Source organism: Cornus florida, unplaced genomic scaffold, assembly GCF_030987335.1.
Source record: "Cornus florida cultivar Cherokee Brave unplaced genomic scaffold, ASM3098733v1 CherokeeBrave_3.0.0_Hap2_Chr06, whole genome shotgun sequence".
NCBI lineage: Eukaryota > Viridiplantae > Streptophyta > Magnoliopsida > Cornales > Cornaceae > Cornus > Cornus florida.
The window spans coordinates 43,749,923-43,777,771 of NW_026775576.1; the positions used below are offsets into that span (position 1 = coordinate 43,749,923).

Below are 27,849 nucleotides of genomic sequence, written 5' to 3' on the forward strand. Positions count from 1 at the left end.
TCATGGACTTCCAAGTGAAGAACCTTACAAGCATTTGGATGAGTTTCTTGAAGTATGTTCCACCGTAAAATATACGGACATGTCGGAAGAGGTTTTAAGACTCAAACTTTTTCCATTCACCTTAAAAGACAAGGCAAAGTATTGGTTTAACAATCTTAGGCCTTTTTCAATCACTTCTTGGGCAGAAATACAATAAGAATTCTTGAAGAAGTACTATCCAGTTTCTAAGACCAATGCCATGAGAACCTCAATTCGAGAATTTTCACATGGGGATGGAGAAACATTTCATGAGGCATGGGAACGCTTCAATGAATTTCTTAGGAAGTGTCCACATCATGACATACCCAAATGGCAATTAGTTCAATATTTCTTTGAGAGCTTATCGGACAACTATAAGGGTATGGTTGATGCTTCCATGGGTGGCTCATATATTGATAGGCATGAGGATGACGTGTGGCGTCTTTATGAGAGCATGAGTGAAAATTCTTTGCATAGAACACTATCATCCAAGAATGGTAGGAATTCACAAGGTAGAAAGAATGTTGGCTTACATCAAGTTGACAATTCAAATGAAATAACCGCCGAAATGAAGCCTTTGCCTCAAAGGTTTAATCAATTTTTAATTAACCAAAACTCGGCGAACCAAGTATCTTCCTTCCCTAACCATTCTCATCGTGCATCAAATGAAACATGTATGACTTGTTCTAGTGTTCTTCATTCTACTTCTCATTGTCCTCACGAACAAGTGCAAAATGAACCTAATGAACAAATCAATGCAACTTTTGTGAACCAAGGGAACAATCCTTATGGTACTCATTATAATCCAAGTTGGAGGAATCATCCGAATTTCTCTTAGAAAAACCATGGAGAGGGCGCAAACCCTTCCTAAGGCGGTTTTCAAGGGAAGTACATTCCACCTCCGCTTCAAAACCAAGGATCCCAAGGTTATAGACCTTATCAATCACAAGGGAATCAATTTTCTAATTCTCATTTTCCTAACCAATCTTATTCCCAAGGTAATACTAGAAGTCCCCCCTTTGAAGAAAAAGTTTTGAATGCTTTGGGCACTTTAGAGGCTAACACACAATTGCTTCATTCTCACTCTCAATCTATTGCGAAGCTAGAAACCCAAGTAGGGTAAATAGCAAGCACTCTCAATGCAAGAGAAAAGGGAAAGATGATTATAAATGCCCCACCTAAGCAACAATGTGTTGTGGAAACCCATTCCTCATTGGAAGGCCACACCATTGAACATGTTAATGCGGTGACTACCTTGCGGAGTGATAGGATTGTGGACAATCAAGTTGGAATGTCCAATGAAGAGAGTGAACCGATGTAACCTCAAGTTGTCACCCGTCCCGTTTCACATCCCATTCCTCCTTCATTGCATATACATGACCTTGTAAATGAGAAAGTCTTGAAAGATGTGTTTGAAAAAGAAGTTTTGAAAAATGATGTTGAAAATGATTTGAAAACTTCTTGTGTTGAAGAGAGTTCAAAAGAAAATTTTGAAAAAGTGTTTGAACTAAAAGTTCCATTTTCGGATGCCTTAAAAGGATCCATTTCAAAAGACAAGCAAAAGGCAAAAACCAATGAAATTATGGAAATGTTTAGGCAAGTGAAAGTTAATCTTCCACTATTGGATGCAATCAAGCAAATTCCGGCTTATGCCAAATTCTTAAAAGACTTGTGCACCCAAAAGCGGAAGAACAAGAGCCAAGCACCAAGAAAAGTGGTTTTGACCGAGCAACTAAGCTCAATTTTACAACATAATAGTCGTCCAAAGTTTAAGGACCCCGGTTTACCCACTACATCATGCATTATTGGTGATCATATCATTAATCGGGCGCTTCTTAACTTAGGAGCAAGTGTTAACCTTCTTCCATACTCGGTTTATGTCAAATTGGGCCTAGGTGAATTGAACTCAACGTCGGTACTTTTGCAACTTGCCGACCGATCCATTAAGAAGCCTAGGGGTATAATTGAGGATGTTTTGATTAAGATTGACAAATTCTTCTTCCCGGTTGATTTCATTGTCATCGACACGGAACAAGTTCCCAATCTTAAAAGCTAAATTCCCATTATCCTTGGCCGTCCTTTCTTGGCAACCGTTAATGCCAACATCAATTGTAGGACGGGGATAATGAAGATCTCATTTGGCCACATGAAGGTAAAGTTGAATATCTTTAATCCCACACCCAATTCATTTGACAAATATGAAGGAGAGGTTAATGTTGTAGATGAATGTCATGATCTACAATGTCAAGGAAATAAGCTTTTGTGTAAGACCAAAACTTCCAAAGGATCATCTTCAACCTTGCATTCTCAAAATCTTGCTTCAAATTCTTGCTTTGAAAATGCATGGAAGCCCAAAGGTTGTGATTGTATAGACAAGGGACCAAAAGTTTCTTTTTAGCTTAATCCAACAAGTTCTTCAAAGAACCATTTGTTGGGTGGAGTTCAAAGCATCTATCACCCTAACAAGGAAGGGATGCATTATAAGATCTTTGATTCAGGCTAGAAGAGCCCAATATCTTGCTAGAGACGTTAAAGGCTAGCAAAAGCATTCGTAGGGTGTCAAAACCCTATTCCTCCCCCATTTCTACCTTTTATTTCATTTCTTGCGAAGTCTAGATACTTGTTTTTGGTTTTCACATGCATTGAAAGGAACTTTGGTGACGATTGCATGAGCTTTCATGTCATTATTGAGCATTCTGCATAGTTCGATCGATCTCAAACCTGAGTTCGATCGATCGAACTCCATTTTGCATCCAACACTTAAAATATTTTTCGACCTGCAGAAACCTGCATCCAAATCACCTCTCTGTCCCATCGTTCGAAGCAACTCTTAGATCGATCAAGAGACCTTCAATCGATCCAACTTTAAAGTTCGATCGATCTCATGATTCAACACTTAGAAAATTTTTGAGCCTGCATCAACTTACATATTTCACCTCTTTGTTTGATCAATCGAAACATTCCAAGATCGATCTGAAAGTTCTTCGATCGATCCAACTTCCAAGTTCGATTGATCTTCAAGTTCCAACACTTAGCCAATTTTCTGAGCCAAAAACCTACATATTTTTTCTCTCTGTCTGATCGATCGAACTCAGTTCTTCATTTCATTATTTTGACTTTGTTTTAACTTTTCAAATTTTCAAAAATCCAAAAATATTTTCATTTTTATTTCATTTTATGTTATTTTTCAAAAAATTTCCAAAAATTCAAAAATATTTTAATTAATTTTTAATTATTAGTGTTTATTCAATTAAATTTAATTAAAATTAAAAAAAAAAACCAAAAATACTTTATTTTATTTTACTTTAGTTTCCAATTTTTCATTCTAATTTTTAATTTTAATTTAGTAATTTTCAAAAAATTTCAAAAATCCAAAAATACTTTGAAGAGAGTTCATCAAAGTTCGATCTATCTCAGTTAAAGTTCGATCGATCGAACTCTGTCGGGAATATTTTTAAAAATAGAATCGAGGGTTCTCAAGATCGATCATTTAGATCAATCTCACCCTTTCTCAAACCCTAACTCTTCTTGTCGCCGCCACTGTGCACCCATCTTCATCATCATTTCCGGTGAACCTCCAGCAAAATCAGTGAGCTTCGACCGTCTCTTCATCTTTCCAGATGTCGGATTTCATCTTCCTCTCTTCATCTCATCTCTTCCCATCCATTTGAGGTAAGATCCGAGGCACCATGATTGATTTTCAGCTTAGATTTCATATATCCATGCTTATTACATGATCAAATCCACCATTGTTGAGCTTTGAAGCACTGTATTTCCATATATATATATGTGTGTGTTGCTTCGTGTATATATTTTGCATATTTTTGGATTTTGATCTCATATTAGGAGTTTGGGCCTCGTTCAATGATGGGTATTGTTGATTTGATGTGTTGCTGGGCCCACGAACACGTTCGTGTGGGCCCCATGCTTCCAAAGTCACAGATCTGTGACCTTTGAGTTTTCAACGTCGCACAGTTTGATTGATCGAACTTGTATCTCAGATCGATCTTGAGAGATCGATCGAACTCATGTCTCCGATCGATCGAAGTTGTGAGATCGATCTCACTTATTTTTGATCGATCCAACTTTTGTGATCGATCTCACTTCTTTGTATGATCGATCTCACTTCTTTTTATGATCGATCGAACTTCACAGATCTCATACAAACTTCACAGATCTCACACACACACTTCATTCATCATATCTTATGATTCATGTTATCTCATATATGCCCAATGCATGTGATATTCCACATTGGATGCATTTCATACTTACATTGTTTAGCATGTTTCATATCCTGCCACTTGCATAGATTCATGTCATATTTGTTTTGTCTAGTTTACTTGACATACATGTTTCTATATCGTACTTAAAATTTCTTATTCTGGCACTAACTCCCATTGAAGTTTCTCTTTTTCTTTTTGCAGGACATGGTGAAGAGGAAGACCGTTGCCAACAGGCAACACGGGCCCACCCGATATATTAGGCCACGGACAGAGGAGCCAGCAGAACCCTCTTATGCAAGGGAGGAGCCAGCACAGGCTACCCCACCGCAGTCACCATCTCATGAGCCTGAGGATGACCACATACCATCCACCTCTGTGGCTCATCCTGAATTCACACCATCACCATCTCCACCGCAGACTGGAGCTGAGCATTCACCTATACCAGCTCAGCCTGCTCAGCCAGCTCATCTGGAGTGTGATAGGCCTACGCCTCAATATGCGCATATGATGATCGACCATGAGTCAGAGTTCAACACGGCCTTCTTCTCTAGATCGGTGCTGACCAGATCCGCCTGCCATGATATCATTCAAAGGGGTCTGGCCGCTATTCTTGCCCGCGTCACAGAGCCGATCTACTCGCGACTGGTACAGTTGTTCTACCAGAACCTCCGGCCATCCCCGCGTACCACAGCCTAGATGGTCACTTCTGTCGATGGCCATCCGATCACCATCACAGTGGACTCTTTAGCCTGCTCCTGCTGCTGTCCACACAGATGTCCTCCAAAGCTTCAGGACATATATCCGAGGCTATTCAAGCCTTCCTATGCTGACATGGCAGTTTTTCTCATAGGTCACCATGCCAGTGGCAAGACCTTCGCCACCCGGACATTCCTTCCCAACGACCTATGGTTCACCGATTCCGTTCTCTATCGGAATATATACATGGCAGGGCACAAGATTCAGAGGAGGGGCGATTATCTAACAGCCCTCTACTCCTTCTACACCGGGCACTGGGTGTCCATTCCCACGCTCATCTGAAGCGTGATGATGAAGCTGTATCACAAGTACATCAGTAAGGAGACGCCCGGATGGGCTAAGTCTTTTCCTTTCAGCTACCTCATCACCCAGATTCTCATAGATCAGCGTTACCCCTTCCATCCTCGAGAGCACCCCGAGAGAGGTTCTTCCTCAAGAAGGACAAGAACAAGAGTTACCACTCCATTATTACCAGACTGTAGGACCACGCGGTAGTGGCTGCAGCGGAGTTAGAGCTAGAGGAGGCACAGGCACAGGTCCAAGCAGAGGCACAGTCACCAGCAGAGGCAGCAGCAGTGCATCCCACAGCAGATGATGCACCAGTCTATCCAGCTACAGAGCATTTAAATATAGACGTAGAGCATCCTACAGACGACGCAAAGCAGGGCTCTCCAGCCAGGTCGCCTATTCATGAGCAAAAGCAGACTCAGGAGCTTTCTTCTAATTCATCTATGCCTAAGGCTCCAGATCTGACCCCCGGCTTTGGAGTACGCCTAAAGACTCTTGAGGATGCTGTTGTTGCCATCCGCGCTGATCTCACAGCCCACAGAGCTGATTTTACTGCCTTCCGCATGGAAGTCGCGACCATGTTCCGAGATCTATCCAGAGACATCCACGGAGCCCGACCTGCCCATCCTACCTCATCCTCCTGAGCTCCCAGTCCCTTCTATCTCATGATCCCTTTCTCCTATTGATACTTTACTTTTCTCACTGTACATTATTATTTTTACAGTCGGTCTGTCGGCTTTGATATTTTTGTTATACCTACACTTTATCTATTATATATATCTGTTTTTATTGTTGCTGTCATATGATTATATTCTCATATCTATATGTTTGACTCCATCAGGTACATCACCATGACTTCAGTGAGAGAGTGCTACCTAATTTTCAGGACCACCCTTATACCTCTCTCATCTATTTATCTGTTTATCCCATTTACACTTGCATGTCCAATGTGCACTAATTATCCCATTTTGTTATGTGATGAGTTTATCCAAGTGCTAATTTTCAGGACAATAGTTCATCCCAAGTTTGGAGGGGCCATGCCACCCACTTCGGATACTTCAGTCCCGATCATTCTTACTTAGTTACACTGGTATACTCTTTCCCTTATTCTCTTGCACATTGAGGACATTGTGCCATTTAAGTTTGGGAGGAATGGTGCTTTGCAGTGTTAGTTTTAAATTCAAATTTTGAGCATGACTTGTGTATTTGAGGGATATTTCTATGATTGGTCCATATCTAGCTATGATTTTGATCTTTTGAGGACTATATTGCTTAAAATTTAAAAATTGCTTGACTTGAGAGTCCAATACTCTTTGTATGCCTTGTGGATGCCATTTAGGAGTAAATTTTTCGAAAGATTGATATCTTACTTGCACTTGTGGTCCACATCATCATGATTTTGTGATTACTTTGAGATTCATTCTAGGATTTTACACTAGCACAGGCGCACACTAGCATTCATTTGTAGGGTACATACTTTGTTGATTATTGAATTAGTTATATCCCAATTGAGCTAGTAATGCATTGAAAGCTTTTATTCTTGATAAAGGTGAATAATAACCCCTTTTCACTAAGTAGCCGGGATTCTAGCCTCATCAAGCACTGAACTTCTCGCACCGAAAGGTGGAGGGCCCAAACTCTAGGTTAATAATTGAACTTGCTTACAAAAAAAAAAAAAAAAGTGAGGACTTCTCCCAAAAGGTGAGAAGTGGGAAATGATTAGATGGTTGTTGTCTTGATTTGTAGCCTAGTTGATTTGAGCTTGTAAGTCCGTAGGGATATTTGAATGCCTAATGCCCTAAAGCCGTCTAGTTTGGGAGTCATTGACCTAACGCTCGACCTCATGAATCGCTAGAAAGCTTAATAGATTAACACATTGCACCATGCTTCCATCTTTGATCCTATAAAAAAAAAATTAAAAAAAATAAAAATAATAATAATAATAATAATCTAGTGAAAAGAATAAGCGCACCTAGAACAATAAGCTTTAATAAAAGCTCCATTTTTTGTTTTGATGATCGGTACTAAATTTGTGTGCTAGTTTGAGTGTAAGGATGTGATTAATTCTTTAGTTGGCTAAGATAGCGACACATTTGATGTCTGTCCACTCAAAATGATTCTACAGTTGTTTTGATTTGCATGATCATTTTCTTGATGTGTGGAAAACCATATTTACTTGCTTGATGTTGAAATTTTGGGAGATTGCTTGGAAATGTTTGAAAAATTGCATACTTGAGGTAGTTTTCTCCCAATACATGTTTGCAATATTGGTGCCTCTTTTAAAAGAATGAGCTTAATGTTTGTGGGTACCATTCCTGGAAACCCTCACGAGACTTCACTTGTCCACTAGGGGTAACCTAGGGGTTTAAAAGGCTTGTTGCATATGCTAAGTGCAATCGTGTTCCCTACGAAAGTGGCGTTATCCATTTATCGTTTTCTAGATTCATACTTGTATAGTTATTCATTTCATTCATTTACTTTCTAGTTCATTGCTAGGGACTAGCAATATTTAAGTTTGGGGGTGTGATGAGCGCTGAAAAGTGCATATTTAAACCCCTTAAGCTTAGGCATTCTAGTATCTTCATCTATCTTACTTTACCGTTTTAGATTGATTTCGTATTATTTCCATTTTCAGGCACTTATCCAGAAAATAAGCTAACTCAGCCAAATAAGACCTTAATTGAAGCAATTCTGGGATTAAACAAAGAAAGGAGCAAAGTGGAGAAAGAAGGAAACAAATGAAGCCAAAGGTGGGAAGCAGCAAAGTTCGATCGATCTAAGTTCAAGGTTCGATCGATCGAACAATGATCGACCTCAACACTTTAAGATAGATCCAAGCCTTGGCCCAAAGGCATAAAGTCTAAAAGTTCGATCGATCCAACGCCACACTTCGATCGATCGAACACTTTTGTCCTTATTCAAATGATTGATCCTATCCACAGCTGTACCACCCACTAACCACTTTTGTCCTTTTCCCATAAATATCTCCGCAAAATATCTCGAATTTGTCTTTTCCCAAAAAGCTTAACCAGTTGGATCAATACAGCCTAAGTTCGATAGGTCTAAGCCAGTTCAATCGATCCAAGTCTAAGGTTCGATCGATCGAACTTCCTCCAGTGCGAAAAAGTTAAATTTCCAACTTGTGCAATCCGTCCTCTATCCAATCATTAGGGAATATTGTGTGCACGACCCCAGCTCATTTTGGGTGTCACTTTGACCTATCTATATAAGGATAAGGATTGCTTTTTACAAAGAGAGCCATATATCATTTTTATATCATCTCTTGGAAAGGAAGCATAAAGGAGGAGGCTAAAGACACCATTGGAGTTCTTCATCAACAAGGAGCAGATTTCCACTATGGAGTTAGCCCTTGAGGGTTGGAGCAACATCACCATGAGTGCCTAGACATCCTCTTGGGGCTAGAGTGAGCCCCAAGCATGCTTTCTATATCTTAATCTTGTGTATTATTGAGGGATTAGTGTTGTAATTGATGTTTTGACACTTTGATATATATAGATCTTGTTTATTCAATGATTTATGTGGTTTAATGCTTCTAATTGATCATTTCATTCTATCCATGTCTATGTATGCTAGAATAGATGTTCATGTGCTTGTCTCTAGATTTTGTATTATTGATGTATGTCTAAGTGTATTGATGCTATAGATTTGGAGATTGTTAAAACATAGTGCTTAAAGGAATGCTCTTGTGATTCTCTTGATGGTTCATACTTATTCCTTGATGGATTGTGCCTCTCCCCTAGTTTATTTTCATGCTGGTAGTGTAGTTGTAGTGTAGTGTTAAATGAGAGGACAAACTATGCTTATTGTTTGATGATCCAAGCTTTTGAATGCAAGTAGCATATGTCTCTATCCTTGTGTTGTATTTGGATTGTGAGCTTAATGGAAGGATTAATGACTTGTTTTGATCTATTGTGCCTTTCACATGTTGTTTAGACAATATATGCTTCATTGCTTAGATATATTGTGCCTTTCACATGATGTTTAGATAATACATGCTTAACTAGTCATCCTTGCTTGTTGAATCAGCTAAACACACACACACCAATATTGTAACACACCATTTGCCCTCATTAATCACTTGCCAATGATATAGAAATGCATTGTTTGGTGGTGATCTCTAAACCCCAAGATCTCTCTCTCTCTTACTTACTCTTAATTGCATTCTTTTGTTATCACTTAGTTTGATTTAGTTGCTCTCTAATCAACCAACCAACCAATTGTTTGATCACTCGACCTACTAGCCCTAATAACAATTCCACGACATTGTTCGATCGTCATAATCCCTTGGGACGATCCCTACTCGTCCTAGCTATATTTATAGTGAAAGGTAGTAGTGGCTTCTGTAAATGTAGAACTCTTGGCCCTTGCCTTAAAATCCACACATTCTTCAAGCTTGATTATGGTGGGGTGGCACGCCACGCACCAAGTTTTTTCAATGTTTAAATAGAAAATGACTCCATTTGATTGTGTAGATGCACCATTTCGCAACGACTCCATGATACAATGAGATGTACTACGGAATCAAATTTGATGGTAAATAAATGGTGCACTTCCACACCCCACTGGCCAAGTGTTCTTTGGGACTTTCAACCCAATAGACTCGATGTCCACTTTTTCAATGTTCAGATAGCGTCTATCCTTTAATCTTGTTATGTATGTCGTACACACACAACTTATAACTAAATGAACTTTATGAACCAATGATGACCACCATGCTCCTAAAGCCAAGGTGGCACACACACACTATAATTTACTCACAAGTAAATATATCAAAATGTCACAATACAAAAATAATCTAGACTACTCAATATCTACACAATCATGTCATTTAAAACTATAATGGCAAATACATGAACAAGTTTACAAAGTGAATCAAATCAAGCGACTACTATGTAATCAACCTATGAAATCCATTCATGCTAGTATATTATATGTTTCAAATCCATGATAACAATAACAACATAATATCAAATACACAATTAAATCATTGACAATTATTATCTAGAATTTCTATAATTACACTAATGAAATCTATAGATTTCAAAACATCACCTAACAAAACAAAATTAACACAAGTTAAATATCATGTAAAAGCCTTAAACAATATAAATCCCTAAGTTAATTTCATGGAAGATGCATGTGGGTGCAACCCTAGAATTCAAAAATACATGTATACAATGTATATTAACCTCAAGAACACATTAAAACACTAAGAGTATAAACATACGACATCCCCTACCTTATTAAAGGATTGAACCTCTAGAATCCAAGGCAAATGAAATCAAATGAAGAAACCAAGTAAACGTGTTTTAGTAATGGAAGTGAAGAAGATTTTGTCTTCAAAGTGGAAGACCAAATTCTCAAGGGAAGGGATTCAAAAATCAGAAATGGAGGCTAGGGAAAGGGTTCGAAAATCATATCAAACCTTCTTATCTTCCATATCTAGAACACCATTGCTCAGTTTTTCCATTTGATGTTGTTTGCATTGGGTTCTAGAGGGGCAAATATCTGTTGAGGCAGTTTGGGAAAACCAGAAACCTGAGTTTTCATTAATGAAATTCGGACCCCTTCCCTTTGGAATTTGATCTTCCACTTTGAAGATCAAATCTTCCTATCTTCTTGATCTAGAACACCTTTTCATAGTTTTTCAATTTGAGTTCATTTTCCTTAGATTATGAAGGAACATTCCTCTTGTGAGGTAGGGGTTGTCCTATGTTTATACTCTTGTTGTTGTTTCTTGCTTCCTTTGTTGTTAATATACATTGTATGCACATAATATGATGTTCTAAGGTTGTATTAGATGAATATTAATTATATCTAACCTAGGGTGTCATTTTTATACAAGCCTTATATGTGATTATCCTCTTGTATTGTTGTTGTTTTACCTTATAGATAATGAAATTCTAGTATTTCTTGTAGTTGTTACTAAGTTGTTTTAGAATTATTATTGTCATTATTTGTGTTGAAATATTCGACTATGTCATTGTTAAGTTAGGGGTTTAACGAATACCATGTTAGCATAATTAAAATCTCTATGTTGATTATCTTGAAATTGTGTTGTTGTAATCACCTTGTAAACTTGTTTATGTAATTGCCATTATGATTTTAATGACTTGATTATGTATCTTTTGACTAAATTATATTGTTTTAGTGTTGTAACATTTTGATATATTTACTTTGAGTAAATCATAGTTTGTGTGGCGCCACCTTGGCCTTAGGAGCATGGTGGTCATAGTTTGATTCATAAAATTCATTGAGCATAAGTTTTGTGTGTACGGTATACACAACAAGTTTGAAGGATGGACTCCATCCAAGCATTGAAAATAGTGGACATCGAGTCCGGTGGGTGGAAGGTCCAAAAATACATCCAAGTGCGTATAAGGATCCTCTGTTGCAAACCCATGGAATGGAGGAAGTATTTGGATCGTAGCAGGCTTGATCTCAAAGTGGGTTGCATAAGAGTTTGGGAATACAAAGCACGAAAGGGATGTATTTGAAGTGGGAATAAAGTGATCCATCAATTGTTGTGGAGGAACAAGTGCTACTGGCACTTGTTCTCCATTTCTTGTTACATTAATATTATCAGCCATGTTATCTATAGAGGAACTTCCTATCAAATTCGAATCCTTTTTAAGTTTTCTAAGTTAATTAAGAGTTTTCTCTATTTCAGGGTCATACAATATTATTGGTTTTGATTGAGAACGATGACCTAACATGCACTATATCAAATTGCACCAACAGTAACAAAAAAATAAAAATTCCAAGTTAAAGAAAACAATAAAAACTCACAAAAGGTCCTGAAACCGAAACTTCTATCCCTTAAGCGTTTTCGTCCTCACTGTTAATTTCCTGCACTTGAAAAGAAAAAGAAATACGGTGAGATATCAGAAAGTCCGAAAACTTATAAACCAAAAATAAATTAATTAAAAACAAAACAAATAAACAAAAATCTCTCCCACAACGGCACCAAAAATTAATGTGTACTTAATATATACCACTCGCAATAGTACGAATCTTTGTAGGATAGGACTATATAGAGGGTGTTGATCTCACAGGGAGATGAAAGTATTTTTTTTGTTTCTAACTAATCCAATTTTTGATTCGAAGATAACTGATTTGATTGATTGGTTGTCATGAACATAAAAGAAAAGTAAACAAAAATTAAGATAAGAGATCAGAGAAAGTAATTCTTAGGATTTGACTTCACCACGAACCTTATACTATAATCAACCATTCAACCTTAGAATTTCAATAATTTATATATTAAATGAATTAAACTTAATAACATTCGTTTAATTCGGTTTTAAAGAAAGATGTTTTATGAATTTCAATTAACTATAACATATCTGCGGTTAGTATGGACTATCCACCTACCTACTTCTAACTACTTTAACTAATTTTGCTGTATAATCCATCTTTCCTAAGCATAGACTATGAAAATATTCATTCATAAACAACTTTGGAACACCATTGCATGATCTCCATTCTTATGTCCGGTAGGCCTCCACTAGATATCGTCCAATAAGAATGAGTTAAGAATACTTAATGAATACTTAAATCTAAGACAAAGTATTAAATATTCAAAAACTATTTAAACATAAAAATCCAATTGATGTGACTCAATTGCTCAGAATCATGCAATCAAAATATATAATTCATTAAAATTCCCAAAGTTAGAATAATCAAACCATAGTACTTAGAGGAAAGTTTATCTATTTTAGGACAATGACATCCCCTTAAGTTTGATACAACTACCAAAGACACCCCAATGGTAATAAATTGACATTTTTACCTTTTGACTTTAATATTGACCAATTTAAATATTGAAATAACCTTTTTAACCTCATACCCATAACTTATTCCCTTCTCTCCTCTCTGTTCTCTCTTCCTCCGCCCTAACACCAACACACACACATATACCGATTCTCAGTGATGTGCAAATGAAGGTGTACTTTCAACAAATTTCCAGTATACCAACCATCAATAGATAGTAGTGTCTCGCAGATCACAGGGCACACAAAATTGGTGCCATATGCAAGCAAGCTAGTTAAACCTAATTTATACACACACATATATATATGCAGATACATATATATACACACACCTACACACACATATATATACATATATATATACACACATAAGGTGGTGGGAAGTAGCAGCGACGACGGAGTTCATCATCACCACCCACGCTCCCGACACGCTCCACTACGAGTAAGTTTAGCTCGGGCCGAAAGCGCTCACGTGCTGAACGCGCCCACATGGTCCTTCTTCAACCTCCCATAAGCCTCACCGTTCTACCTTGCGAGCTTCAGCGACCTAAAATAGAGAGCAGAACTTCATCTCCATTCAAGACCCAGAAGTTTCAACGTCAAACCCAAACAGCGGCGAACAACAAACAACCTAAAAGGCTTCATCAATCGGTCAAGATAGCTAACTTGAGTACAAGTTAGTGAGCATGAAAAAGATACAGTGATCTTAAGTGTCTCAATTGGTGCAAACACAAGGCCGAAACTCCATTGATTCTAACGAACTCCGAGCAGTTAAGCTCCATTGATTTCGGCCAAGCTCATTTATACCATATACATCCAGCGAGCTTCCTGTTTCAGACTGCAAATAGTTCTTGTGTGCTACAAATCAGTTCTGGTGACAAACAATTCTGGCACTACAGTATGTAAACGGCAGTGAGAGCTTTACCTTCGCAGTTCCGGCGAGCTTCCCCATTTCAGACTTGTGTGCTACGGTTCAGTTCAATCCGTTATAGTCTGCGAGCTTTATCTCTGGTGTACTCTGTCCGTGTAAACAAGCTTTATCTCAGCACCTTTAACCAAAAAAAAAAAAAAAAAAGCTTCATCTCGCTAAGAGGAGGAAGAGAGAAAACGGAGAGATAGTAGTAGTTTGGGGGTGGGGATGGTGGTGGTTGTGGGGGCTGAGGGTATGTGTGTTGTTGGTTGTGGATCTTAATGCTGAGGGTAATTTGGTCATTTAAGTATTTTGATATTTTGTAATTAAAATTAATTAAATAGTCAAGGGTAAAATGGACTTTTCACATGTTTTAAGGCTCTGTTTGGATGGAAAATTTCACAAGGGGGTGTGGTTGTCCAAAAATGGGAAAACTTTCATCTGCATGTCCTTACCCTAAACCTTAGGGGGTGTCTCTGTACTTTATTCTAGAATATTTTTGGGTTTTTCCTTTTAACAGTGCTCGATCCTTTATTCATAGTACTCAAGCCCAAGGCCTAGAGCTCAGGGCTCAAACTTTGTGAAGGTACTCGATCCCTTTAGTCTTGGCACGAGGTCTTGGGAACATGGCTTTTCTGAAATCAACTCTTCAAATTCCGACGCCTCAAGAGCTCGAGCTTTTGGGTAAAGGCTCGAACACCCTGAGGTAAGGCTTGAGCACCCTTAGGTAGAGCTCGAGCTCTTGAGGTCAAGGCTCGAGCTTTGCTGCCTTAGTTGAATTTTTTATTTTTCTACTAAGCTCGAGCCTCAGTTCTAAGGCTCGAGCTTTGGGATTTGAATTACTCCAAACTTCATCATTTTGACTCTCGGCTTGCTTTGAATGATCGGCAAGGACTATGTGCAACTTCAAAGGTCTCATATTCAATGAGTGCATACCTTTTGACACATCTATTAGTTATTTCATCATAAAGTCTCAGTTTTAACTGTGTTTTTAGGAAAGTACCTATAAACACAAAATAAACATAAATTAGTCTAAAACTAGATAAAATTATCACTTAAGGTCTTAACGTACGTATATTTAGGGGCTCGAATATGCAATATTCAGTTCTCATCATAAAATGTGGTTTGAATTGCTCTGACGGTAGCTAAAGGCTATTATAGACTTTGTGAACTTTCCAAACCATGCTCTCAGAGATTGTTTCAACCTATACAACAATTTCTTTAACCTGCACACCTTCTGACTATGCTTTTCGGGTATCATGCATCCTGGTGGGAGATTCATGTAAACTTCTTCAGATAATTTGCCATACATAAAGGCATTCTTCACATCTAATTGTTGCAATGGCCAATCCAAGTTCCTGCTAAAGACAACAAGACCTGAACTGTGTTGATTTTGGCTACAGGTGCGAATGTCTCTATGTAATCGATTCCATAGGTTTGGGTGTAACTTTTTGCCACTAATCTCGCTTTAAAGCATTCAACTGTGTTATCAGTTTTATATTACACAATGTAAATCCATCGACATCCAACTGGTTTCTTTCTGGTGGAGGATCAACGAGTTCCCAAGTTTCATTTTTTTTTAAAGATTTCATTTCCTCGTTCATAGCTACTTTCCACCTAGAGTCAGTTATAGCTTCTTGCACACTATTAGGAATACATACAGTAGATAATTGATTTACAAATGCCAAATTTGATTATGACAAATGATGGTTTGACACATAATGACTCATGGGATACTTAACTTTACTGCAAAGTTCTAGTTTATATGTGGGTTTAAGAACGCCTCTAGTGTGACGTCGTGTTAATTATTTTCTGAGTGGCTCAAGCACTAAATTAGGAACATCCTCAACAAGCGATTGGTTTGATATATCAGTTGGGAAGGACTTAAACTCGGACGAGGTGGAGTTGGAGCCATACTTTCTGTCACCACTTTGATCCAAACTTATACCACTCGAATCCAATTTGCTCAATTCCTGATTGGCTGGTCCAACTTGTGAGTCATCACCACTAGAATCCAAGCTTATGCCCATATCATCGTCTCTGGATTTAGGGGATTCGCCTTCCTCAGAAGTGTGATAATCATAATCTAGAAAATCATAATCTAGAGTTTTAATTTCGTTTTAGTACTCCCCTTGAAGTTCAGGCTCAGAGGAAAAATACATCAAGTCTTCATGGAAGACAACATCCATTGTGATAAACATTCGTCGAGTTGGAGGGTGATAACAACGGTACCCCTTTTGATGAGTAGCATATTTGAGAAAAACACATCGCAATGCTCGAGGAGTTAGCTTATTGCGTTGAGGCTTATGGAGGTGTACAAATACGGCACAACCAAAGACATGAGGAGGTAAATTTGGGACGGATGGGGTAACAATTGCGTCAGTGAGAGCTTGTAATGGTGTCTGGAAGTCAATAGAGCTGGAAGCTACTCGATTAATTAGATATGCTGCAAAGGTAAGTGATTCTCCCCAATACGATAATGGCATATAAGCTTCTATCAATGAAGCATGAACAACCTCCAATAAGTGTCGATTTTTGCACTCTGTAACCCCATTCTGCTGGGGTGTATTGGAACAAGTGGTTTGATGAATAGTTCTATGTGTTTTCACATACTACTGAAGGTAAAAACTCTAATATTCTCCACCATTGTCACTACGGAGAACTTGAATATATGCATTATATTGAGTTTCAACCATTTTATGAAACTTTTGAAATAATAAGTTCACTTCACCTTTGGACTTCATCAAGCACAACCAGGTCATCCTGGTGCAGTCATCAACAAAAATAACAAACTAACGTGATCCACTTAAAGTAGTGACTTTGGACGGACCCCAAACATCAAAATGTATAACCATAAAAGGAGGTGGACTTTTATTTAAACATAATGGAAACGAAACACGATGGCTCTTTACTAGTTCACAAATATCACAGCGGAAACTAAAAACATCAAATTTTGCAAACAAATTAGGAAATAATTTTTTCAGATAACCAAAGGAAGCATACCCCAGACGTCGATACCACAGCCAAGTTTCAGATTTCTTTTTTTTTTTTCTCCTCAGAACCATCTGATGAGTGCTCAAATGTGATGCATTTTAGCACCTAAGGTAGGGTATTTTAGTCCATTTATCTATCTTATTTTCCTGTTTTAGTTCTAATTTGTGTTTTTGCCTATTTCAGGTCAATAAGATTCAAACAGGCTAAAAAGAGCCTATTAGCTCCTTTTGGGAGTTAAGGAGAAGATCCGGAAAACGTTAGAAAATTACACTGCAGAAGCTTCGATCGATCGAAGGAAGCCTCAATCAATCGAAGACACCTTAGATCGATCGAAATCAGGGCAGTGCCAGCTCAGTGGATAAGGAAATCAGCTGTCAAAATATCTTTGCCACATTATCTTCGATTGATCAAAGCAATCTTCGATCCATCGAAGGAAGCTTCGATTGATCGAAGCCCCTACTGGCAGTATGCTGTTTTAATTCTCGAGCGCATCCGAACTCCATCAACTTTTGTAGTTGTGAGATTGAACCAATCAAAGGCCTATTTTCTGACTTGTTGCCTATTCAAAGAAGCTTGTATTTAAATTAAATTGAATCATTTTTGTTAGACTTTTTGTAAGACAAGTTCTAGATAGTTTCATTTTTCTCTCTCTAGAATTAGGGTTTTGAAGCAAAGCAAAAAGAAAAAAGATGGTGCATAGATTGAAGATAGCCTTTGAGGGTTGGATGACAATAACCATGAGTGGCTAAATCCTCCTCTTGGGGCTAGAGATAGCCCTAGGCTTACTTCTTAAACTTAGTAACTTGTAATTTTTGGGGATTTATGTTGTAAATAATGTTTTGACCATGATTATATATAGATCTTGAGTTTTCACATGATTTGTATGGATTAATTCTTCCAATTGATCTTTTATTTCTATCCATATATCTATGTATGTTAGAATGAATGATCATGTGCTTACACTAGATTCTATGAGTTTAATGCATGTTTATATGTATTGGAATTGTGAATCTAGTGATCTTTTAAGGTATTTGCTTAATTGATTACTCTTGTGGTTTATTAAATAGATTATGCTTATTTCTTGATGGATTGTGCCACCTCCTTAGTTTAATTTTCTTGTCATTAGCATAGTTGTAGTGTAGTTGCTTTAAATTCTTAAATAGGCGGACAATCCATTCTTGTTATTTGATGATCTATGCTTATAAGTCCAAGTAGTATTTTTCTCTAGATTTTAGTGTGTACTAATTGTGGGTTTATTGAATGGTTAAAGGCTTGATTTGATAGGTTGTGCTACTTACTATATTGATTAGACAATTTATGCTTGTTTGGCCATCCATGCTTAGTATTTCAATTAATCACACACACACATTTGATTTATAACTCAAAATCCCCCCCTAAATCTACAAATGCTATATGTTTAGTGAAGTAAAGCTTAGCGGTGAACTCTATGTCTTAAGACTTCTCTCTCTCATTTTCTATACCTTAATCTCTAGTTTGTTTTTAAATTGCATTACTTTTAATTGGATCATTAGCTTAATTCAACCAACAAACCTATCTTTGATCATTCGACCTACTAATCCAATTTTAATTCCGTAGTACCTTGCAAATCCCTTAGGATGATCGCTACTCACTCTTGCTACGTTAGTAGTAGTAGTGGTAGTGGTTTTTATAAATTCAAATTTGACCACATTTTACAACTTTGACAAGCATAACAACCGAGGCTTGAGAGTGACCACCATCTACTGTCAACGCTTGCCGTAGCTTGTCGGAACTTTTTGACATCAAGTCCAAGTAATACAGCTTCCCTTACCTATTGTTATAACCAATCGTTTGCTTTGTTTGGATGTCCTTAAACACACAAAAATCAGGCCAAAAAATTACAACACAAGATAAAGTTGTCGTTATTTGGGAAAATGACAAAAGCATATAATCTAAAAATGAAACAACTAAAATGGAATCTAAATTCAGATTATCAGTGAGGGTCAAAGATCCTTCCCCAATAACTGGGGTCGAAGTACTATTGGCAGTAGAAAAAAAAATTTGTGAGGATGGATTAAAAGGTGAGACCTGTCTAGAATCAAATGTCATATGATCTGTACCGCCAGAATCAATTATCTATGCACTATTAGAAACAGGTATAGAAATAGTTAAAACCTTACCACCATTATCTCTAGTTACTACCAACCCCAAGTCATTTTCAGCAACATCATCCTTTGTCTTTGTTTCAACAACTACTGCAGTGAAGGTTTTTCTTCGAATTTTTTTTCCAACGGCTATGATCCCACCATTCCGGATATCCCATAAGTTCAAAACAACGGCTTTTGGTATGACCAGTCTGATTGTAATGGGTGCATTTGTAGGTAGACTTGTCTGCATTGTTGGTGGCCTTAGGTTGATTGGCCTAGTACGATCCTGCCAGTTTTGATTAGACCAGTTTCGAGCCATCATGGCTGAAGCTTCAGAATTTTTGGACTCCCCTTTCAGAGTTGCACAATGTACCACTTCTCGTCGAACCAAAGAGCAGCGTCCTTCCAAGTCTAGAACTGGATCTTTACGAAGAATCTCTCCACGAATTTGTTCAAAATTACCATCCAATCCGGCAAGAAAGAAGTGAACCCTTAGTCACTTAATAGACTTCTGATATGTTTCAATGTCATCAAGATCTTTCATGACCACTTTATCTCAATGGTTCAATTCTCGGAACACCTCAATTAGCTCTCCATAATATTCAGATAGAGATTTTCCATTTTGTTTGGTGGTAAAAGCCTTTTGGTTCAAGGCAAAAACTTGCAACTCTTCATTCCCATCATAAAAGACTTTTGATAGAGCACTCCAGATTTTGTGGGTAGTGAATAAGTGTAAATAACGTTTCATAATTTCTGGAGTCATGGACATTAACAGCCACCTCTTCACTTTCTGATTTTCGGCATACCACTTTTCATATCCATCTTCTAATTCAACAGGTGGCTTTGTCTTGCCACGAATATAGGAGATTTTCTCCCTTTCAGCAATATGCATCTCCATCAGCTGGGACCAAAAGTCATAATTTAATTCAATAAGAATAATCCCTGCACTAAAAACATCTTCAGATTGAACAACAATATGAACTGATTTCGTCCTAGATGATTCAATATTTTTTTCACTCATATATATATATATATATATATATATATATATATATATATATATATATATATATTTTCAACTTCTGATTCAATACAATAGGACAGTATATTAGGCACCAAGGAAAAAAAAAAAATAATGATAGCTTCAAATAAAAAATCACCAAGACAACAGCACAACAACACGAACAGCACCACGGCTCGGATTTTTGGGTTTCAAGGTTTCAAAGATTTTTTTCAAAGGATTCAAGAGGTTTGGTTGTTTGTTGTGGAACAATGGCTTGGATTTCTGGGTTTCAAGGTTTCAAAGAGATTCAAAACTTGTTCGGTAGGTTCTGCTACCATCTCCAATTCAGAGGAAATATATGGGAATTAAAAATTGTATTTCGATATTATTCACTAATGGGGATAGATAGAATTTATACAATAAAACCTAGCCAAATTAGGTAATTAATTATACAAGAATCGGGAAATTAATTACCTACAAATTAGTCAATCCTACAACTATATAATTTGTACAATCCCGGATTACAAGAAAAAAAAAAAAAAAAAAAAAAAAATCTCAACATAATCAACCGAAAAATATATATATATATATATATATATATATAGTGGGCTTTAACTTTGAAACATGGTTCGCAATAACGCAGTGTAAACTTGTAACAGATTCGAACGAATATCGGCGTAAACCGATCGAACCCGTCGGCTCATAAGGGTGTATAACGGTATCGAATCATTGAAAAAGGGTTACGAATCAAACGATACGTCGTGTATCGACGAATGCGGTGAACTATGCTTTGAAGTGCTTGAAGGCTGGATTTCAGCCCATTTTCCTCGTCTATTCATTGTGATCCAGAAAGTCTTACAAGATACTCATTCCCTGAACTAAACTTCAAGAAAATACCGTTTGTTAGGAATTGTGCAGTTGGTAGGAGTAAAGCTCAGATGATCTTATTTCTGTTGGAAATTGTTCTTTTTAGACATGCATTACGAGGGTATGCCTTTTTTTTATTATTATTTATACAAACTCTCATTTCCACTGCCATTAATCTCCTTACGAATGTAGGAATTGTGAACCTTGGGACTGTTGTACTTTAATTTGTAACTGAAAAAAAAAAAAAGTGATTTAATCAAATAAATTTCACAAGACAAAAAAAAAAAAACACAAACTAACTTAACCTTCACGCCTTCACGGTTTCAAGCCCATACCAAATCTCCGTTTCTCAAATCACCATATTAAAATTGTAAAGCTATCAAATTGACACAAACATTGTAAAATTAAAGTCATTTTATTTAAAAGCCTTCAAATTCCTCTACAATCAAACAACTTTTCACCATTGGATTAGATAAGAGCCACCGAAGCTATCCAAGAAACCAAATTTCCGTTTTTCAAATCACCGGAAAAGTCGTTGTTTGGAAAAATGTTGATCATGCTTGAGACAGACCCGTTGTGAAAATGTGTTGCAGTCCTATTCGGACCAAACTGAACCACTCACATGGGTCTGGCCTCCACCACAACTATTGTTCTAATTTTATTTTTCCAATAGTTTGGGCTATACATATTACAAAGATCCAGTCCAATATTGAAAATCATATTGCATTCCAAATCAATTCATCTAAATTGTGGGTTAAGTATATAAAACACCTGTAAGGTTTCTTTTGATTCTATAAATTGTTAAAAATTTTAAAATATTACAAATAAGGGATTATTTGTATTAAAAAAAAGTACTGTTATAAAGTCATGTGCGCGACACATGACTAATTAATAGTACTAAATACACAAAACGTCTTTTTGAAATCTTGAAAATACCCTAACCCATTTTCTATATAAATCTCTTGTCTCTCCAATGCGGCCATCTCTTTAAAGCCATTATGGTCATTTAACAATCACTGAGTTTTTTTTTTAAAAATTTTATTCAATTCAAGAAAGGCAGCTTAGTATTTTCATTGCTTTATTAATGCGGCCGAATGACGTGTTATATGTCATATATGGAGACTATAGGGACATTAACTACTGGTGAAAGAAAAATTATTTGGTTCACCTTTTCATTTTATATTGTCACAAAATAATTATAACAATTCAAAATTTAATATACTATTTTTTAAAAAAAAAATTTAATTTATCCTTCTTATCTTAAATTTGTAAAAGCTTGTGAATCCACTATATAAGGGTATATTTAAAAACTTATTCCTGCCCCTATAATAAAAATATATATATAGACACTTTAGCAGTGTAAGCCTGTAAGGGAGGTTGGTATAATTTGACAAAGAAATGGGGAGGCCTCAAGGGAGATTAGTGTAATTTTCCCAACATTTAAACTTTAGTATTTTTATGAATCTCCTATTTTTAAAAAAAAAAAAAAAAAAAAAAAAAAAAAAGCATCTCTTTAACTGTGTTTTTTTATGTACAACTTAATCAGGATGTTATTTCTATGAAACATATACCATTTCCCTCTAGAAAATGCAGCTCAAGACTTTTAATTTTTTAATTCTAACCCTAAGGGATTGACTCTAGTGGTGAAGTCCTCGGAATTAGTGTCTCAGGAAGTATTAAATAAGTATTAAATCTCAAATTTGAATTCTCTCGAGTGCAATCAATTTCTTAAGAGCCACGACCGCATATATAGTTTGAATTTTATCCGATTCGTGTGCAGGGATCGTTTTGCACGGACACCCCGCAAGAGAGCTATTATTATTCTTCAATCAACAAACAACCTACCTAAGTTAACAGCTTCAAAAATTAGTGAAATTAGCTGTAGTTTAATCTAATGAAGCATGTGAAATCTATTATGCTATGTTTGGTGTGCAGGAATGGAATGGAATGTAAGTGGGAATGGAATGAAAATGGGAATGGAATGGAATGGTCATTCTCATTCTATTGTTTGGTTGTAAATATGAAATGTGTAGAAATTGAATAATAATAACCATTCTAATATTTGGTTGGACTAATTTAAAATTTAGAATGGAATAAATTTCTAAATGAATTATCCAAAATATCCCTTTTAGTAACAATTAAATTAAATTAAATTAACGATAGTGGTGGTGGTGGAAGGCGGTGGCGGTGGCGATAGTGGTGGCGGTGGCGGTGGTGAAAGGTGGAAAGCGATGGCGGCGGCGTTGGCGGTGGCGGTGGTGAAAGGTGATGGTGGTGGTGGTGATAGAAGGTGGTAGAATGCGATGGCGGTGGTGGAAAGCGATGGCGGCGGCGTTGGTGGTTATGGAAGGCGGCGGCAGTGGTGGTGAAAGGTGGCGGTGGCAATGGTGGTGTAGAGCTGTGGCGGTGACGGTGGTGGAAGATGGTGGTGGTAGTGAAAAGCGGTAACAGTGGTGGTGGTGGAAGGTGGTGGCAGTGGTGAAAGGCGATGGCAGCGGTGGTGGTGGCAGTGGTGAAAGGCGATAGCGATGGCGGTGGCGGTGGTGAAAGGCGGCGGTGGTGGTTGTGGCAAACGGTGGCGGTAGCGGTGGCGGTGGTGGTGGTGGAAAGTGGTGGGCGATGGTGAAAGTCTGTGGTGGTGGAAGGCAGTGGTAGTGGTGGTGGTGGTGAAAGGCGGAGATGATTGTGGTGGACGGTAATGGTAGTTTTTGGACTTGGAATATGAGGGTGTTTTGAGAAGTCAATTTTTTAAAATAAATTACTTGGGAATGAAATGGTCATTCCATAGGTTTAGTTGTGGAATGGATTTTCATTCCAATGGAATGACCATTCCCATTTTAAGTTGCATACCAAACAAAGGAATAGTTGGAATGGGCATTCCATTTCATTCCATTCCTGCACATCAAATGGGCATTCCATTTCATTCCATTCCTGCACATCAAACGTAGCATTAAAGGCTTAAAACTAGCAAGTAATAATCTATGTGACAAAGGAGAAATGCAGAATCTCCTCTTTTTCTCATAATTTAATTTTGACAGTCAAAATTAAGTTAGTGGAACAGTGTCACACTTTCTTAATTTTTTTATTTTTGAATAGTAAAGCAAACTCCCACTCAAATAAGTAAAACTCACACACATATTTTCACTGATATTTGAACCCTAACATTTTCTTTATATGGACCAAATTTGTACCACCTGAACTATTATCCATTTTTATAAGGGTTATTTCACTTTGTAGTGTTGTTCGGTGATCTTGTCCATGATCTTTGCCGTCCCCCTCGTTATAATAGTTCTACAGTTGTCATTACGTTCTCTCAACTTCCCTGTTGCTTGCGTAAACTCGCTCAGCTTCTTGTTGATGTCTTCTATAGCTAGCATCACATCCTTCTCTTCTCTAGCAAAATCAGCATTATCCAACAGTTTCCCAATCCTACTCTTCACTTCGGCCACAAGTAATTCAATGTTATCCAACTCCCAGATTACAAGCTGAGTCTCATTCCTTATTGACTGAGTTATCTCTTGCCGTCCTTTCAGCTTATTCTCGTACTTATTCCAAAGGGAATTAATCCAATGACCCATTGGCACCAACGACGTCGTAGCTGCAGTCCCCAATGCCGCCACAAGCTGCGCAGAAATCGCTGCCCCAACCGGCGGCACAATAAAAGCTGCCGAAACAGTAGATACCACAGCAGAAGCAAAAGTCACCACAAAAATCACATCCCATAGATTCCTCCGAGATTTGCATTTTCTTCCACTTCTTACCAAGCCTACTCTTCTTATCATTCAATTTTTCTAATGTTGATACTTGCTTTGCATAAAGAGATTGAAACAACGACAAGAACTCTTTGGCAAACGGGTCATCTGCAGTCTTGAAATTCTTCAATTCCTGCAGCGTCCTCGAATAGAGTTTCCTCTTCCCAACGAACCCTTCCGTTTGTTCTTCCTCAGATGGCTGCCAAGCGAGTTGAATCTTCGATTGGCTGTCTAGTGCACCCTCGAGCCACTTCTCAAGAGCAGTACAGAAATCCAGAGTCTGGAGACTGTTATCGAAGTAGTCCTTCGCAATATCGTGCAGATCTTCATCCTCCAATATGTCCTCCTTGCATTCCTCAAGGAATTTCACTACTAGTTCATTCCTTTTGGAGAGGTGGCCTGTGAGTTCTCCCAGTGAGTTCAGAGAGAGTGGCCCAACCCCGACGTCCTCTACCAGGCTGTTGATGACTCGGCTGGTGCTTTGTTCAGGGTCGAATCGAACCACTGAAGAGATGGGTCGCTTCGACATGCGGCCTCGTAGGAGCTCAGATACGACGCGAACTGTAAATATAGTTCCTGTTCTTTTTTGTGGCTAAACAGAAAAGCCATTGTGGAGAAATTAGAAAACGTTAAATCGAAATTTGAAAGCTTAGGTTAGGTATGCGTTAGATATGAAGATAGATATTGGGTATGGCTCCTAAATTGTATTTGTTGCGACGTGCAACTCAACACTCATAGGAACTGAATCATTGTGGCGATTCAGAATTTGACGATCCTCGAAGCTTTAAATAAGCAAATAAGTGACAAAGGAATTTTCATGGACTGTTACAATTTCCACGTGGAAGAGTATATAAACAAATACAAAACTTGTCAGTTCAGATGCATTATAAAATTATCAAAATACCCCTACTTCTTAATTTATATAAAAGTTATAAAATATAAAAAAAAAAATTACAATACCATAATACCTTTCAAGGACCATCTTGCAACTAACCAGATTTTTTTTTTTTTTGCAATTTTTTCTAATAATAATAAACAATATCAATAATAATATTAATATAAATAATAACTATTTTTTTTTTTTCCTAAATAAAGGATTTTATAAATAAAAACAATATAGTATATGGAAATAAAGTGAAGGCATACCCCCACAGTACAAAACTTCCCTATCAAGGAAATAAGAAAATAATGCTAAGAAAAGAAAAAAGATTACAAGATGTCCTGAAGGCATATCCCAATAACATCAAGAACCTCCCAAATAACACACTTAACAATTTCCATTGCATCTCTACAATTTTCCATTGTGCATTCTCTCATTTCTTTCCCTCCAAATAAAGTAGAGCACAGCAGTAAACAATATTCAAGCCACTTTGTTCTTCTTCCCTTGAAATCTTTGCTTAAACACTGTCACCATATCTTGTACTTCATGCATCCTTTGTAGATTCCATCCCAAAATGTCAGAAATATTAATCCATATATTTCAGGTAAAATCACAGCTGCAAAATAAATGATCCGTAGTCTCCACATTTCTACAACATATATAGCATCTAGAGACAATAGAAAAACCTTTCTGATACAAAAAAGAATGAGTCATAATAGCTTCATGTAAAACCAAAACAGAATGTGTAGACCACCTCGGCCTCCTCCCACTCCAGCATAAATCATACCAAAAAACTTTAGGTCTGGATCTTCTACAAGCCTCCCAAGCTGCTTTGAAGCAAAAATTGGACTGCCATGTTAATTGGTCTTCTCCCCCAAAAATCCTTTGATTATGGAATACTTGTCGTAGTTCTTGTGAGGTATTATTCAGTTGCTCTTCATCCCATTGACCATTAACAATAAAATCACTCAAAACACTCTGCTTATTCCTACTAAGAGACCCTAGCAATCTGCGATTAAACAAGTCCCCAAGACATTTTCCCTTACACCATGGATCCAGAAATACTTTAAACTTATGTCCATTTCCAATTCTATATCGACAATTCTATTTTATAATGTCTTTAATAGCCACCATACTCTTCCAGATTGAAGAAGAAGACACCTTAGGAGTAACATTCCAAAAAGAAGACTGTCTCAAATAATATCTCTTATACCAAGCCACCCAAAGTCTTTCTTTTGACAGCAAGAAATCCCATGTAAGACTGCATTTAGCAGCCTTATCAATATCTCGCAATCTACGCAGCCCCAACCCACTTTCCTGTTTTGGAACAACAAGTTTATTCCAACTCAAACCATGTATCTTCTTCCTATCTTCAATATGCCCCCAGATATAGTTTCTCATTCTCCTTTCTATCACATTAATAATCACAACAGGAAGAGAGTAGACTGATGTCCAATACTGCACCAATGGAAGAATTACAGCTCGGCACAATTCCACTCTACCAGCCATTGAGAGATGAAGACCATTCCATCTAGTTGTAAGAGAAATAACCTTCTCAACCAATTTATTACAGTCCCTACTTTGAACCATCTTATCAGAAATAGGAAGCCCAAGGTAAGTAAATGGAAGTTTACCAACCTTACAACCAAGAGTTCTTATGATACCAGCCCTCCTCCTTACTGAATTTGTAAAAAAGACCTCAGATTTCTCCTTGCTAACTGCAACACCTGATGAACTTTCAAATTAAGCACTAAAGCTATATTGGCTCTCACTATGATGAGCGCTGAAAAGTGCGCTTTTAAACCCCTTAAGCTTGAGTGTTTTAGGACCTTTATCTATTTTATTTTCCCGTTTTAGTACTTATTTGTGTTTTTGTCTATTTCAGGTCAATAATGTTAAAATGGGCTAAAAATGGTTTCTTAAGGCCTTTTTAGAGTCAAACTAAGTCTTAGTGATGATCCGGAGCAAAAAGAGGTTGATTTGGAGCAAAAAGAGGCTGATGCTGAAAATCTGCCAAGTTGGATCGATCCAACTTTTTCTGAGATCGATCAAAGTTAGATCGATCGAAAATCAAAGTTGGATCGATCGAACTTTTCTCTGATCGATCGAACTTTTTCTCTGATTGATCGAACTTTTGCTGGCAGCGAGTTGTCTTATTCCCGTGCGTGCCCAAAAATCTACCTACCACATAGTACGGGATTAGATATTTTTGGAGCTATATTCCTGACTTAGTGAC

At 37.3% G+C, this 27,849-nt stretch overlaps 2 pseudogenes; both read right to left on the reverse strand.

Moving 5' to 3' along the window:
• Positions 1 to 243: 243 nt before the first annotated feature.
• Positions 244 to 342, reverse strand: LOC132315210 (small nucleolar RNA R71; annotated as a pseudogene).
• A 23,779-nt stretch (positions 343 to 24,121) lies between these two features.
• On the reverse strand, positions 24,122 to 25,347 carry LOC132314850 (UPF0496 protein 1-like; annotated as a pseudogene).
• Between the last annotated feature and the right edge of the window lie 2,502 nt (positions 25,348 to 27,849).